General features: G+C 42.4%; 1 protein-coding gene and 1 long non-coding RNA gene across 7 annotated transcripts in view; one reads left to right on the forward strand and one right to left on the reverse strand.

The window, feature by feature from the left end:
* Positions 1-16,078, reverse strand: part of LTBP1 (latent transforming growth factor beta binding protein 1) — a 402,670-nt gene that overhangs the window by 287,937 nt on the left and 98,655 nt on the right. The gene's annotated exons all lie outside the window — the stretch shown is intronic.
* LOC123384560 lies at positions 2,132-5,065 on the forward strand. Its single transcript, XR_006595839.1, has 2 exons — positions 2,132-2,413; positions 4,527-5,065. It is a non-coding gene; the product is annotated as an uncharacterized LOC123384560 (long non-coding RNA).

The following is a 16,078-nucleotide window of genomic DNA, read 5'->3' on the forward strand; positions in this document are numbered from 1 at the left end:
ATTTGTCACAACAAACTAGAGTTGATGCAGCATCCAGGAGTTGAACACAAGGGTCACAAGCAAGAAAACAGATTCATCATACATCAGAACCCCTTGAGGGGAAATATCATACCACCCAAGACAATACCCTACCAAATGAATAACTGATGTGTCATTAAACATCCAGAGAAAAGCGTCAACTTTGAAGATAATGATAATAAAAAATATCTTCAACGTCTTTTTTCCCTCCACGCAATCCTCGAACATGATACATTGCACAATATCTAAGTGAGAAAGCAAATGAAACAATGGAATTACCCAAATTTTCCAACTTTCTTTTCCTGTCTTGGAAATTCACAATATTCTTCCACCAGGAAACAGAAAAACACTTTCAGATTTAAAAAGCAGGCTGTTATCAACACATGAAGCACATGCGGTCAATTAAATTTCAGTTCAATCAACATCACCAAATTGATTAAAGGCACTTTGATCAAATGTAACTTAATCAAACTTTTAACAAGTTTCAGTCTTTTGTGACTGTAACAAATAATAGCATTTGCTAAGCTAAGCAGTGATTATAAGTTTATTCTACTGTTTGGGAAGCAAATAACTTTTTAAGATATATAAATATGTTGATGAAAAAAATCCAATACTGGCAGAAACTACTTTGAGTCTGGAAACAAAGTACCACAACTTGAAAAAAATTTACTTGCTACATATGAACAGGCTTTAGTAAATAAGTAATACCGGGCCTAACACAGGATACTCACAGTGACACACACTTTTCATCTTTCTCAATATTTTAGTGTTATACTTTCATGTATGACTAGGACCTCGGCACCACTGATGCTCTGTGCTGGATAATTATCGCGGGGGCTTGTCTTGTGCACTGGGGGGCAGTTAGTAGCACTCCTGGCCTCTGGGCACAGAAGCCCATAGTGCCCTCCCCAAACCATGACAATCAGCCATATCTCCAGACATTGCCAGAGGTCCCTTGGGGGGCAAGAATGCCCTGGTTGAAAACCACTGATTTAAGACATGACTGTTTCCTTCCCAGTCTTACTCCGAAAAAACACTTGTGAGATCAGGAAGCAACTGTTCTATGCAGTTATTCTGTAACAGGGACTCTGCAACACGTTCTATGTACATCCTCTCCCATCCCACAATCCTGTTTTGTCCCCGTCAAACAAAGATATGCTCAGAGCAGTCTTTCAAGGTCTGAAGCCCAAAATTTGCCCATTTTGTCATTCATTTATAATACAGTTATTTTTCAATGAGGTATTTTCAATGCCATGTTCAAAGCACCATGGTCATCACCATTACGTAGCATACACGAAAGAGCCTTCTTTTACTTTCACTTGTCCCTAATAAAAATCTACCTCAATTCTTGCTTCCTTTATACACTCATTCATTGAGTCACTCGACAAACACACAAGTCCCTACTGTGCACTGTCCTAGCCAAGGAACTTAGCAATGAGCAAAACTGACAGAGTCCTTGCCCTCATGGGGCTCAGAGTCTAGTGAGGTGTTTCCAAAAACCAGGTAGCACGTGAAGGCATTTGCACAGGAAAATCAAATATCTGCCGTAGCATTTCTGCTTCTAATCCCAACCTCCAGGAATTAATGAGAGATTTATCTATTGTATTATTCTGTAGAATGAAGGTAACTGCCTTAACTATCCTATTTGTAAAAGCTTTTGCAGTTTATATGCCCAGTATTATCTAGGAATTTAATCAAAATAAGTGCCTAAAGGCTGCAATTTACTATTTTAACAACAAAAAATTTTAATTCATTGTGACTATACTTAAAAGACCTTTTTGCATAACAGACAAAATCACTCCAAGTCCGAAGTCTGTACTTCTGCACCATATACTCTATCCAAAAGCACATCCATTTTTTAAGTTCCCTAACCTCACACAGTAGTAATCAGAACATTATGGTACAGCTTATAAAATCAACTCATTTCAATTCCTGCAAATTGGTGAAATCTACTTAAATCATTAAGGCAAAGGATATTCTGTGTGGATAAAGTCCACTGACAGTTCATAAACAAAATGACTTGTATTTGTGGCCAGCTTGCTGAAAGATGATCTCAGACACTATTATCACATAAATTCTGCTTTCTTCCATGCTTGAAGGGGGGCGAGGGCGGGGGGTGGAGGTGGCTAAGTGATGTGCAGAGAGGGAGAGATTTCTGACCTGAGACTGAATAATGACTTATTGTTACATTATCTCAATTCTCTTATCTAGAATACATAGCCTAGTCCTTAAGACCACCTGGAGGAGCAAATGAAACCATCATTTTGAGAGAACTTCAGAAACGGGCTAAGTATCAGTGTAAAGAAACAGCATAAATCAGACGATCTGGAATCCAACAAGACAGCAAAAACAATGGAGACCACAGAACTATCTCTAGGATCAAGTGCCCAGACAGGTGAGTTTCTACACAAATAACCACAAGATGGGGACAGTCTCCCATTAAAAAAAACTAAAACAAAAACAACTCCTTTTTCCTTTGCCACAACTTAACAAAGATGTAACAGGGCCCAATGAGACAAGGAAGTTAAAAATTATTGTGTTGCTGAGTCAACAGAAACTGTTCTTAATGCTTCTGATGAATTAAAAGACATTAACAAAGGCTGTAAAGATAATTTTACTAAAAATAAAACTTAAAATATTACATCATGAAGTTCACAGAAAGTCCAGAAACGGGCAGCTGAACCCTCTTTCCCCTAACAATACTGAAGAGATAAATGAGAACAAGCCACAGTGATATCAAGGGCTTCCTCAAAGTTTCAGGCCTAATAGAGATCAGCATCCCCATGGGATCCTAACCCTGGGGGTCTCACCATCAAGCTCTACCTACTTCCCATCATCAGCCTGCTGCTGCCACACTCCCTGCCCTGACTGCCACCTGACCACTAGACTTGGTATCCACCACTTCTGGGGAGTGTGGACCTCTGGCTATGGGCTCAAGTTCCATGTCTCTGGATATGGGATTCCCATATTGCAATTCCCTTAACTGGATACCCACCTTACAGTCCAAGCGGACAGTTCCTTCTCGGGAACCTATTATGTACCTGAGTTCCTCAAGACTAAAGCCCATCTTGTTCTGCCATGTCCTCACTGAGGAACGTCTCTGTACCTGAACTCCAGCAGCTGTTTATAGGTAGTCCTCCCAGGCTCATATAACACCTGCTTCATAATGAACTAACACATGAAAGCACTTGCAGCAATGCCTGGCATATCACAAGAATGATGGATAACCTAAAGTTTGTCATTATTAGTGTTTTAACTCCTAGATTTTCACTGCACCTTCTGAGACCTCATTACTCCAATGCCTAGTGCTATTTCAGACTCCCCATGCCCTTTGGATCCCACCTTCTGCCTGCAAGACCAGACTTCTTCCCAGTTGCACCTGAACCTGTCACCAACCAGAACCCACCACACCCAGTGGCCAGGCCATGTCCATATAACATGGTACCCAGACATTTAAAATACGGTTTATATTTTCAATCTAGTATCATGGATAAAAACCCAGAATTTGAAGTTAGGTAAGAGGTCAGTTTGAATCCTGGCCCTGTCTCCTACTTACATATGATCATGTGCAATTGACTTCGATACTCTAAACCGCAGTCTGTTTATAGGGCTGTTTTAAGACACCTGTAGACACCATGCACAACACACATGGAGCACTCAGCACCCAGTAGTTGCTAGCTATTCACATTATTCCTAAGGCAAGGATGCGTGTATTACAGCTGAAGGGGAAACCATTATCAGGACTGAGAACCACAATTCTTACAGATGAACTTTAGCAGTTGCACATAGATGAGTCTGGAGAAGGTGTTCAGGAGATGACTTCAGGTAGTGTATTAGCTTCTTAGGGCTGCCCTAACAAATCACCACAAACTGGGAGGCTTAAAACAACAGCAACACATTCTCAGAGTTACCAAATCTCAAACCAAGGTGCTAACAAAGCCGCTCACCTGCTGAGCTCTAAGGGAGAATCCCTCCTTGCCTCATGCTTCTGAGCAGGAGGCATGTCCTGGCTCATGGCCACATTACTCCATCTGTGCCTCCCTCTCTACACATGGCTGTCTCTTCCTCTCCCTGTCCGTTTTCCTCTTCTAAGGGCATGTGATTAAATTAGGTCCTACCTGCTTAACCCAGAAGGATCTCATCTTAAGTTTCTTCAGTTAAATGCATCTGCAAAGACTCTTTCCAAATAAGGTCACACTCTCAGGTTCCAGGGCTGGTGATGTGGACTCTCCTTTCCGAGGGCAACATTCAACACAGTAAAGGTGAGAAGGCAGGGACAGCAGAGGTGCTTCTCACAAAGACCTGGTTGTACCAAGTGAGGAACACGGTAGAATACTCCTGGCCATGGGCAGGGCTGAGAGGGACAGACCCGCAGAAGGCACGTGAGAGCATCTTTGGCAGTGGTGCACAGGACAGCAACGTCTGTTAGGTGGTACCATTTGAAAAATGGGGAAAAAATTTTTTTAAATGTGTGCCTGATTGTGCACAGGGTTTTTTGTTTTTTACAGGAATAAACAGGAAAGTTCCTCAGTGGCAGCTTCTAGAGAGCAGGATGCAGCGAGGAGGGAGGCTGCCAGGATGGGGATCCTTTTTATGTTACACCCTTCTAAACAGCTGGAGTTTCTCTCCGCTTGCCCCATGCTCCGATACATCTATGCACTACAGAGGTTCATCAAGTTTCACCAAGAAAGTTTCCATCTTCACCCTATAAAAGCCTTCTTTGTCTGCTATTTTCTCAAGAGTCACAAAGAGCCTTGGAGATCCACAGCTCACCCCCCTCTCTTAGTGGAATGAGAAAGCATTTCCAGATCTCAGATCCCTCCACCTGTAATGCAAATTTAATGAACATTCAGCAAGTCCTCCCCAGGTTAATGAACTATTTGCCTATCAGGGGAGCCTCCCAAGCACAAGTAGCTTCCTCTGTTTGAGCATCAAAACCCCTTTCAGGTCAAGCAGCCGGTTAGGAATTTTAGCTTCCTCCCATTTTACAGTGCATCAGGAGGTCAGGTCAACAACATTTCCTTCATCAATGACCTTATGGAACTTCCTTTTTCAGTGACTGTTTCTTGACCTTGCTCAAGTTCCGCATTCAAATAGGGACATTCTGCAATACAACAGGCCTGCCTTGGGGTCACACACAGATTGGAGTTAATACAAGCCCTTTCTGAGAGAGCTGCAGGAACTACAGCCTTGGCTGAGGCCCCTAGGACCTGAGCTGTGCTTTGTTAGGGAAATTCACTGGGGCACAAGAAATCACAACTACCTTGCTCACTGCAGAAGCCAAGGTCCTTGAATACCTAGACTCCCCCCTCTCCCATTTGCAGACTCTGCCATCAGGTGAATCTCCCTAAACCACAACCCTGGTCTTGTGTCATGTGGGCACCCAAGACCTCCCCAAGGGAATCTGGACTCTAGTAGATATCTAAGTCTCTCCTCAATATTGAGACCCATCCTACCATGGGGGGAGGGGGGACAGTTAATATTTTGCAACTTGAACTAGTTTTTCTCCTGGTATATCCCCCTTTTCTCCCCATTCAAGCTAGGTCTTTATGTTCATCATACTGGGAGAGGGATATGGCTAGGAAAAAGCAGAATTACCTTGCTAATGTTTCTTTTATGTCCAAAAATCTAAGCCCAAAGATGGAAAGATGGCTTTCATGTGTAGAGCATGCAACCCATCCAGAACTACAAAAGAGGGTATTTCCAGAAACTAGAAGGAGACTTCATCAGGTGGGAGGGAGAAAAGGTTATTTCAGGATTCAGAAGCAGAGCTTCTGGGGAGGGACGAGGACTCCAACAAAGGAGGAGCATGGTGGTGGGTCTCAGCCCTTAGCAACCTCACAACGATTCCTATGTGAAAGAGAACCGGAGGGCCGTAAGGACTAAGATGTTTCATGTTTCTACAATAAATTATATGAGCCAACAACGAGGACCAGATGCCCACAATCACTTGGCAAATCTAAGATTCCAGAACCAGGAATATTACAGGGTAGTTCTGCATTTTCCTAGCCACATCCCTCTCCCGAGATGATGAACATAAGGACTTAGCCTAAATGGGGAGAAAAGGGGGATATACCAGGAGAAAAACTGGTTCATATCACTGGGCAGGGAGGCCTCAAAACAGACTAAGGAGATGTTTCCCACAGCACAATCAGAGATGAGCTTGAAAAGTAAGTGGAGTTATAATTAATAATACTTCCACCAGAGAAAACTTTATGAACTGAGATGCATTCCTATTCTGTTACTTTTCCAACTGCTCCCAGCACAGCAACAAACTCAAGTCCTTTTGGCATTACACATCCTGAGATGCCCTACCCAGCACATAAGACTGTGATATTCCTCCCACTTTGAATGCCCTTCCCACATTTTCATCCACTTACTCTTAACCATCCTTCAATTCCTGTCTCAGTATCACTGTACATTCATATGTGTGTGTGTATAACGTGTTAAGCGTGTCTATTAAGTGTGTCGAGTACATGAATGTGTGTGTACGCACCCATGTGTAAACTTTAACCCAGAACAAAATCTGTAAAGGCATATCCTTTTTAGCTGAAATACCAGGGCTGTATAACAGGTACAGTGCTCAATAACTATTCACTGAAGAAAGAAAGAAATGAATAAAAAGAACTGACTGTTTTCAAGGGTTACTTCCTGTCAGTTAAATGAAACAAAATACCCCTAAAAAGTGTGTTATATATAATATACAATATATAATAATGTAAATGTATCATTTTTTAAAGATTGTATATTAAGACAGAAATTAGAGTCTGTATCTTGAACACAGACATATTATAAACAGAAGAACTTTAAGTAGATGGTGGACAAACAGATAAAGATGTGGAGGTTTTCACTAGAACTTCTTGGATTTTTCAAGGGCTTGAGCAAACACAGACATAGGTTCTACTTCAAAACTCTTGGCCTGTCTTCTCCCTAATCTAGCAATACTGTTTGTATTATTACTGTTATTATTATTGTTGTTAGTCATGATTAAGACTGCTTTGGTCTACATTCACAACAGAAAGAAAGGGTAGCAGGTCAAAAAAAAAGAAAGAAAGAAAGAAAAAGCACCGTATGGATTTAAAAGAACATATGAAAAAAAGGCAGTCAGCTGGAAAACTAACTGCACGGCAAGTGGTTAAAGCAAGAGAAGAGCTCACAGTGAAGAGGTTGTAGACAACGCAGTCCCTGTGACAGGCCCTAGGTGGCGCCAGTGGTCTAGGACAGCCTGGTTGCCTGTTGGAGGGACCTGGGACTAGAAATGGGAGGGGCAAGCCTGTCAGAACCAGAGAGAGTGCACTAGGGAGTTTCAAAAAAAAACAAAAAAGGATCCTACTTCAGTCAGATATTCACAAAGGACATGTTTCTATTACTATCACAAACCTCACTCAAGATTCAGATTTTTACCTGGCAGAAATTTTTACCTGCCCACCACTTACTCATCTCACACATTTCCCTTCTATTAACATTGGGTTTCCTGACATAATATGAATACAGCTTTAATTCTCTAAATTGCCTGATTTCCCTAATTTAAGATGTGATCAATTTAAGATGCAGGACTAGTATGACTAAATGAATTACCATTTTCCCCACCTGCTGTTTATATTGTTTTAATGCAATACAACTGGACACTTCCAGAATGCCTCCTTTAACCCTACGTTTATGCTCCTATTACACTGATTGTGATCATCTCCATCACAGCACATATTGTACTGACCTGTGATTCTGGTTTATTCATCAATTTCCTCCACTAGAATGTTTCATCCCTCAGAACAGAGACCCTCACATTCGTTTTTGTATCTCCTGCACCAGATGCCAAGTAAGGGCTCAAATGATGTCGATTATTCTAATACTACTCAGGTATATACATAGCAAAGACAAAATTAACACGTAAAATGACAATATAATTTCATGTCAATACCACAAGACAGCAAATTACTCACCTTGATGAATTGATTACATTATGCACAGTAGACCCTGAACAGCACTGAAACTAGGGCCACTGATCCCCAGTGCAGTCAAAAACCTGCACAGAACTTTGGACTCACCAGACACTTAACTACTAATAGCCTACTGTGGATGGAAGCCTTACCAAGATCAATTAACATATTTTGTATGTCATGTGTATTATATACTGTATCCTTCCAATGAAGGAAGCTAGAGAAAATAAAATGTACAAAAAATCATGAAATACATTTACAGTACTGTACCACTGTATGTATTTGGGGGAAAAAATCCACCTAAGTAGACTTGTGCAGTTCAATCCCATGGTGTTCAAGGTCAATTGTATAGTCCAGTTAGTGATTAACTACTTTTGGATTTCTATTTTTGAAAATATTAAAACTTTGATGGAAATAAACTCATGTTCAACTATAGTTAAATTTTGACTATAAAATCTGGTTACAGAGAATGCTATTGTGTTGTTTGCTTTCAATTAAAAATCATCATCCATATAAAGAGCATTTATTATTCCCCCAATTTTTCTTCACATAATTACTCCCACAATTATGCACCTCACAACAAAAATATGTGTAATCAAAATGAGCATGGCTTAGGGTGCCTGGGTGGCTCACTCAGTTGGGTGTCTGACTCTTGATTTTGGCTCAGGTCATGATCTCAAGGTTCAGGGATTCAAGCCCCACACTGGGCTCTGCACTGACAGCACAGAGCCTGCTTGGGATTGTCTCTCTCCCTCTCCCTCCCCACTCATGCACATGTGCGCGTGTTCTCCCTCTCTCTCTCTCTCTCAAAATAAAGAAACATGAAAAAAAGCGAGCATAGCTTTAATATCAGTACTTCTGGTCATATTATTAGTATCACTATTCACCCTCTCTAATAGCATGGTTAACTTTAGACAAGATCTAATCACTTTGAAATTCAGGTCTGCAAGCGTGTGCTAATAGCATGGCTGTCTCACCAAAGGTCTATTGTCTCTGCCCTAGAGAGCATTTGTGAGGTCAAAAATTGCAGCCTTTCCATTTCCTTGAGAGAGATGTTGGTCATGTTCCCACCACTTACTGTCAGTTAATATTTGTCATATGATTGACACCAAGTTCCTGGTGTTAAACTAGTGGTTATCCCATTTCATGATGAATGAGCAGTCTCGATGATCTCAAGTATTCAGTTATAATAAACATTCCAAGACCTATACATCTAGATGTGACCTCCTAAGCTTCACACATCTGCAGCTGCCGAGGGCACATCCCCACCCAGATGAACAGCCACAAGTCACTCCACCTCAAGATGTGCAGCAGCAAGCTCATCAGCCTCACTTCCTGCTGGGTCTTCTCTGCCGGTGAACTGGTACCCAACTGCCTCACTGCCCATGTCCACCAAAACATAATCAGGTTTAAAACAGAACACGATTTATCAGTACTACCCATATTATAATTTTAACAGGTTTTGAAAGCAACACTATCTCTGAGCATTTTGGTTTTTAAATGAAACTTGAGAGTATGAATAATGCTTTCCCATAAGCAAATAAACAAATGGAAGAAGCCTTGAACCACCCTTAGTAATTCTTTGGAGTACAAGTAAAGTTGAGCTCAAGGAAAGAACTGTAATCTAGCAATGCAACAACTTTCCCAGGGGGTAAAAGAACTGCGGCCAGGCCACTGATTTACAAAGTGTATATGGAATATCGCTAAACCATGTGATCTTGAATTATGGCTTAAAATTCATACCTTAGGGGCACCTGGGTGGCTCAGCTGGTTAAGCATCCGACTCTTGGTTTTGGCTCAGGTCGTGACCTCACGGTCCGGGAGACAGAGACTGGCATCGGGCTCCGCGCTGACAGTGTGGAGCCTGCTTGGGATTCTCTGCCCGCCCCCCACCCCCACCCCACTCTCTCTCTCTCTCTCTGCCCCTTCCCTGCTTGCACTCTGTATCTCTTGATCTCTCTCAAAATTAATTAATAATATATTAATAAATAAATTAGCCTGAAAAGAGAATAATTCACAGCTTACCTTTCCTAAGTAACAGAGAGCAGTACGACCTCCCTAGCTCTACCGATGTACCTTCACCGGCACAGTGGTACACACACAAATCTCTCCCAACCACTCATGCTCAAAATACTGACAACCCCAAACAGATACGCCTTTTTCACTGGTAGTGCACTGGCATAGAGGACGAGCAATCATTTCAACAACGGAAAGAGGTTTAATTTATTGGTGAGAAATCAGAAAGCTTTAGTCACTTAACACTACTAAATCGATATAATCACTTGGGGAAAAAAAGGCCCAATGTCCAGAAAAATAAGCAAGCACATTTATATTAATTAGTAAAAAAATGGCCCTTTGAAGGATGTTTGCTAAAGCATTTCACTTGAAACACCTGGAAATGACTTTTTATCAGAATACCATCATATTCTAAGCAATATGGGTTAAATCACTTGCTTAGAGTATTATATTTAATAGCCCCCCCCATTGAAAAAAAATAACACCCAGTAAAACAGGTAAATTGGTAACAGGCAGCTGGGTAACTTCAAAGTCAGATGTTGGTTCAAAGACACCTAAGGCCATTATGAAGGTACAATTTTATAGTCCATCATTCTTGCATCTTGCCAAGAAGGGTGGAAGGAATTTTTCATGAACATAATTCCAGGGTAACTCTCATATAGTTGAATAATGTCAAGTCCTTTGATAGGACCAACAAATAAATGCTTCTTGCAGATTTCTCAAGGTCGTTATTTAAAATTATGCTAGCAACTTCACTGCATTTCAAATTTTGAAGTTTAAAAATCACAATGCCAACTTAGTAAGAAGTCAGAACATACTCAAGGCTCACTGTTTAAGAAGCTTTATCCCCCAAATGTTTTCTAATCATTCACAGATCAAATCTCAATTATCCACAGGTCACTGAAAACCTGCCATGGGGGGATGATTCACATTATTTGGATCCAAGGTAATACTTGACATCCTAAGCCATTCTGTGTGTTAAGGGCAGCCTCCTAAGGAAATAGAATTGCAGGTGTTTCGGAAATTTTAGGGATGCTCAGAAGTCTACTCTCACCACCTTCCGTCCTCTTACTTCAAACCCTACTGCCACAACATCCTTTTTGATCCCTGAGGGCAGACTCACTCCGTTATCTCCACTTTTTGCAGAGCTGAGAGGGAATAACTGAATCAAGATAAGGTGCTGCAGGAAGAAATATGGTAAGGAGACTAGTGACAAGAAGTGAGGAAAATAAGAAAAAGAAAAAGAAAAAGAAAAAGGAAAGGAAAAGAAATCATGGTGGCCTGTGGGCTAATCAGACCTGGTCTGCAGCCAGCCGGGAAAGTCTGTATGTTCATGAACTACCAACTTACTGAAATACTTAGTTCAGAACAACACCCTGTGTGTTAAACCTACTTTTTAAAATTCTGAGAAATCAAATATAATTGATGCCTCAGCTACCAGTGGCAGATCTCTGCCTCTTGACTTCAGCTCACAACAGGAAAATGTGCACTCTATTACTTCTCAACCACCAAAAATTAATGGCATCAGTGGCAACAAAAGCTTGTGTCCGTACCACTCCGTAAGTTCCCGAGAACTTTCATATATCCTTCTTGAAATCCTGAACTCAGCTAAAATGGAAAACTGATGTTTTGGAGCAAATTTGGAGATTGTATCAGATTTTATTATAACCAAACTTCCAAATCCAGTTAATAAAAAAATAAAAAGGCAGTATCAAGAACAACAGACGTTAAGTAGGTTTCCTCAAAAAGCTTGGCAACTTTGCCCCACCGGAAAACTATTAAAAGGCGCAATTTCTTATTTAAATGCAGCACCAAAAGGGCACACGGTGTTCAGTCAACTCCCACTGGTCACTTCTGAGATTATCATCAAAGGCTAAGGACAGAGCAGAACTCCACAGTTAGAAGGAATCTGCTTCCACGTATCTGATACACATTACAAAAACCCACCATGATGCCAGTCAGTGATAACGAAGAAGAATGCAGGAAGGCTAGTGACTGGAGCTTCTTTTCTGTCGGGAAAAAAAGCAGTTTCTAACTATTTCTTCCTACTAGCTCTCTCCACTTTCTCATCTCCCATTCATGCCTCAGCCCACTGCCATGAGGGTATGCCTCATCTCCCCACAACACTACCCAGGCCAACACGAACAACAGTGACATCCCTGCCAATGCCAATACCACGTTCAGACATGCTGTCCTCTCTGTGGAGAGTGACACTCATGATCCTTCCCTCCAGGGTTGTCATGGTGCAGATTACCAAATGTCTCTGAACCCCCACTCTCTAGATACATCACAGGAAGTGAGGAAGACCACAGGACCGTATGTGGCCAGTGAGATGTGAAAGGAGCAACATGGGTTCAAGTCCTGAGAGCTAACGCATGGTTCCCCCTCAACATCCCTTGTCTGCCAAGGCAACCGGCATCGATTCAGATGGTGGTAATTTCCCCAGTTCTGTCAGCTTAGGTCCCATAGTAAAAATGACAGGAAGAAACCCTAGACGACCCTAATGGACACGTCCTGGGGATGATTATGTGGGCGCAGAGCCCAAAGCAACCTGTAGTGAATATCTGCAAGAGCAAGAAACAAACAAGATCATGAATTTTTTTAACCGAATCATAACCTAGTCTGTATTTGAATTTCTTTCCTCCTTCCATTGTGGGTGAGACCACACCCTCCTGAGTCTTCACTTGCCCTTCCCACTGTTACTGCTGCTGCTCCATTACCCATCCATCAGCTCACCTTTTGAATGTTGTGCTACACAGCCTCTAAGATGTTTCTCATGTCCTGGGATTCAGGCTCTTGAGTAATCCATTCCCCTTGAGCATGAGGCAGACCAAGTGACTCGTTTCTAGTGAATATGGCAAAGTGTGGTCACTTCTAATTCTGAGATTAGGTTACAGAAAGACTGCAGCTTCCATGTTGCAGCTTCCATGTTGCCCACACTCTTGCTCGCTCTGAGGGAAGCTAGCTGCCTACCATGTTGTGTGACACTGTTCAGAGAGGCCCAAGTGGTGAAACACAAATGAGCTTAAACCAACAGCCAGCAAGGAATCGAGACCTACCCCAAATCACTTGAGTGACCTTGGAAGTGTATCCTTTCCCAAGTCAATCCTTCAGATAAAATCACAGTTCCAACCAATAACTTGGCTACAGCCTTACAAGATCTTGAAACAGAAGACTCCCAGTTAAGCTGCACCTGGAATCCTGACCTACACAAACTAAGAGATAATAGATGCTTGTGGTTTTAAGCCACTAAGTGACATCACTTGGGATAATTGTGTTACACAGCAATAGCTAACTAATACAGATTTAGGTGTTTCTTGGTTTCCCCACTTTCCAGAAGTAGAACAATTTTATTATTTGATCGCTCCTGAATCTATTATTTTGGGCACAGACCCTTCTCCAATGCTCACCAGATATTTTTGTCTAAAGGTCCACATACCCCTTCAACCTCTCAACCAATGACTCTGCTTTCTGCTCCCTGCAATGCATACGTCAAAAGGTGTCAAGACCTTCCATTTATCACCCAAGCCAAAATCCTAAGAAACAGCCTCTACTCTTCCTCTCCCTTACTCTCAACACTCAATTAACAAGCTTTACTAATTTGACTTCAGCCGGCCACCGTCTAGTTAGTCGTTCTGACCTCTCTAAACAACAGACCTAACCTGGGCCATCTCCCACTTACTATATTTCAAAATTCTAGGATACGAAACTCAAATCTCCAAGTCTGGAACCCAAAGCCCATGAAGTTGAGCCTGGTCTTCTGATGCTCTGTCTACTTCACAAGGAAGTAACACCTGTAGTCCCTGAAGCTCACCTCGTTGGGTCATGCGGCTGCCACCTGTAACCACCTGGACCCTGTTTCTTCCACCATACAGACCCACCCACCCACCCCAGGCTTCCAAGTCAAGTCCGGCATCGCTTCTTCTGTGAAGCCCTCCCTGATGGCTTCACATTCCCAAAATTATTCCTGCGTACTCACAAATGACTACCACTTAGCACATGGCATTCTAGTTACTTTTACATAATCTTGTCTCCCTCTTTTGAGCTTCTCATCTTCTGAGAACTTCCAGCATGTAGGGCACGGCCCACAAGAAGATAGAACACACTGTATTAAACACAGTTTTATTAGATTGCACAGGAATACCCCTCAGTGTCTAACCCAGTGATGTGAAAATCAAGAGTGGAAGAACCACCTTCAGCCTTGACAGAAAGCAGAAAGTCCAACCCTGTGCTCAGGCACCCATCTGTCATCTCTTTTGCTACCATCCCTAAGCTTTAGTCCCATCTTCCCTGTCCCCTGGCCTCAGTATTCTTCCAGGTCACTCAGAATGGGATGCTCCACATGCCAGAGTACAAAACAATCCTGAGGTTTCTATTAAGGCTAAATAAATAAATAAATAATATTTCACCTCGCTCCATTTTCAGTAGTTTTTAAGCCTGCCCAAAGGTCCTACTTAAGACATATTAACACACCTCATTTGAAGTATCTTTAACTGGTCAGTCTTTGCTCCTATTACCTATTTAGTTACTTCTTTAATTTATTCATAATGGATAGACGTGACTACAGGCAGTGGTCCTCAAACCTGGCCCTGAGAAATCCTGGAAAAATATTCACTCCCAGGCTCTACCCAGACCTACTGAACTCACCTCGGAGGTGACCCCAATCATGTGTATCCATGGGATAAGGAGTCCACAGGTGTTTCTGATGCATAGCAAGGATGAGAGCCACTGCATTAGACAACCTCTCACTCAACCCAGCAATTAAATAACAAGGAGATACCCAGAGATATGGAATGGTCTGAGATGTTACAGCTACTGGCCAACCTGGAATGCTGATCTGGTTTCCCCATACCACACTGCCTTCTCTACTAGGGTCCGCTGTGAGCTGACACTATGGACAAACACAGGAGCAAGGCCCCCACTTTCAAGGGGCTGCATGCAACAGCATCTATACATTAACAGTGAGTCTGTTAGAACATGCCTCTTCCATGAGCTGTAAAGAATGAAGAAAGAAGTTGGAGCTCCTTTTCTTGTAAATTAGGTGTGGTCCTTAGGCTTCTGGGAAGTTCCCACTGTGGGCTGGGAAATTCTCAGTGTGGGCTAGCAAGGCTGGGCATTCTCTGGACACAAAACCACGCAACAGTGAGGAAGTATCCACTTCTGGGAGCAACGGGGCAGGCATCACTTAAAGGGCTTCTTTAAGCGAATCCCAGCCACACTTGAAGCGAGGACCCATGGCCACCGGCCATGGCTAGCCACCCACCGCCTAACGTCAGCCGTGAGGTTTCACCTTCCCAGACAGGCACGCTGCCCCAGTTTATTTTACCCTTCACTTAGGGCCACAGTCACCTTGCCATGGCCCTAAGCAAACCATTGCTGGCACAGCAACAACAAACATCTCCAGATGGAGAAATGACCAACTATTCCAACAAACTTTTCAAAGGAAAAAAAAAAAAAAAGATATTTCTGAGTTTGTTTTTTGTGGGCAGCTGGAAAAAAAAATAAATCTACCAAATACCAACACCTCTCCAAGAGGTTTCTTGCCAGGACCATGATGACTGGCGTTAAGAATGTGCGTTTCCGGCAGAGAGAATGTGACACATCGCTTAGTCAAAGGCAAGCCCGGCCCTGGCTGAAAACCTTTGTCAGAACTAGGTTATGCTTCCCCTGTAAGAAGTTTAAAATAAGGGCAATGGTGAAGTCACACCAGTGAGTCATTTTCCCACATGCTACGCTCACTTTCGACATGATCAATAGACCAAGGTCTCAAAGAGTTTCCTTTGCATCGTGGGCTGTACCCAGCACTGTGGAGGAGTGTTTGACATTCTCAGTCTGTCAGGAGCACTACACCCATCCACCCCCTCATAAATAACCCAGATAAGTTAAAACTGCACAAAAGAGTAATGGCAGTGGGCCTCTGGGGACAGGAAGGAAGAAAAAAGGAAACTGAGAAGCAAACACTGAAACACTGATGACCACAGTCACCCCTGATCTGTTTTGTTTGTGAGCAAAAAAAGTGGTCTGTGAGCAGGTGCCTATGCTACGGGGGTTCTAGGTCTGCCAGGCTTGAAAAGAATCCCAACCCAGGACTTCCAGACGATGCACAT

Source organism: Felis catus, chromosome A3, assembly GCF_018350175.1.
Source record: "Felis catus isolate Fca126 chromosome A3, F.catus_Fca126_mat1.0, whole genome shotgun sequence".
Taxonomy (NCBI): Eukaryota; Metazoa; Chordata; class Mammalia; order Carnivora; family Felidae; genus Felis; species Felis catus.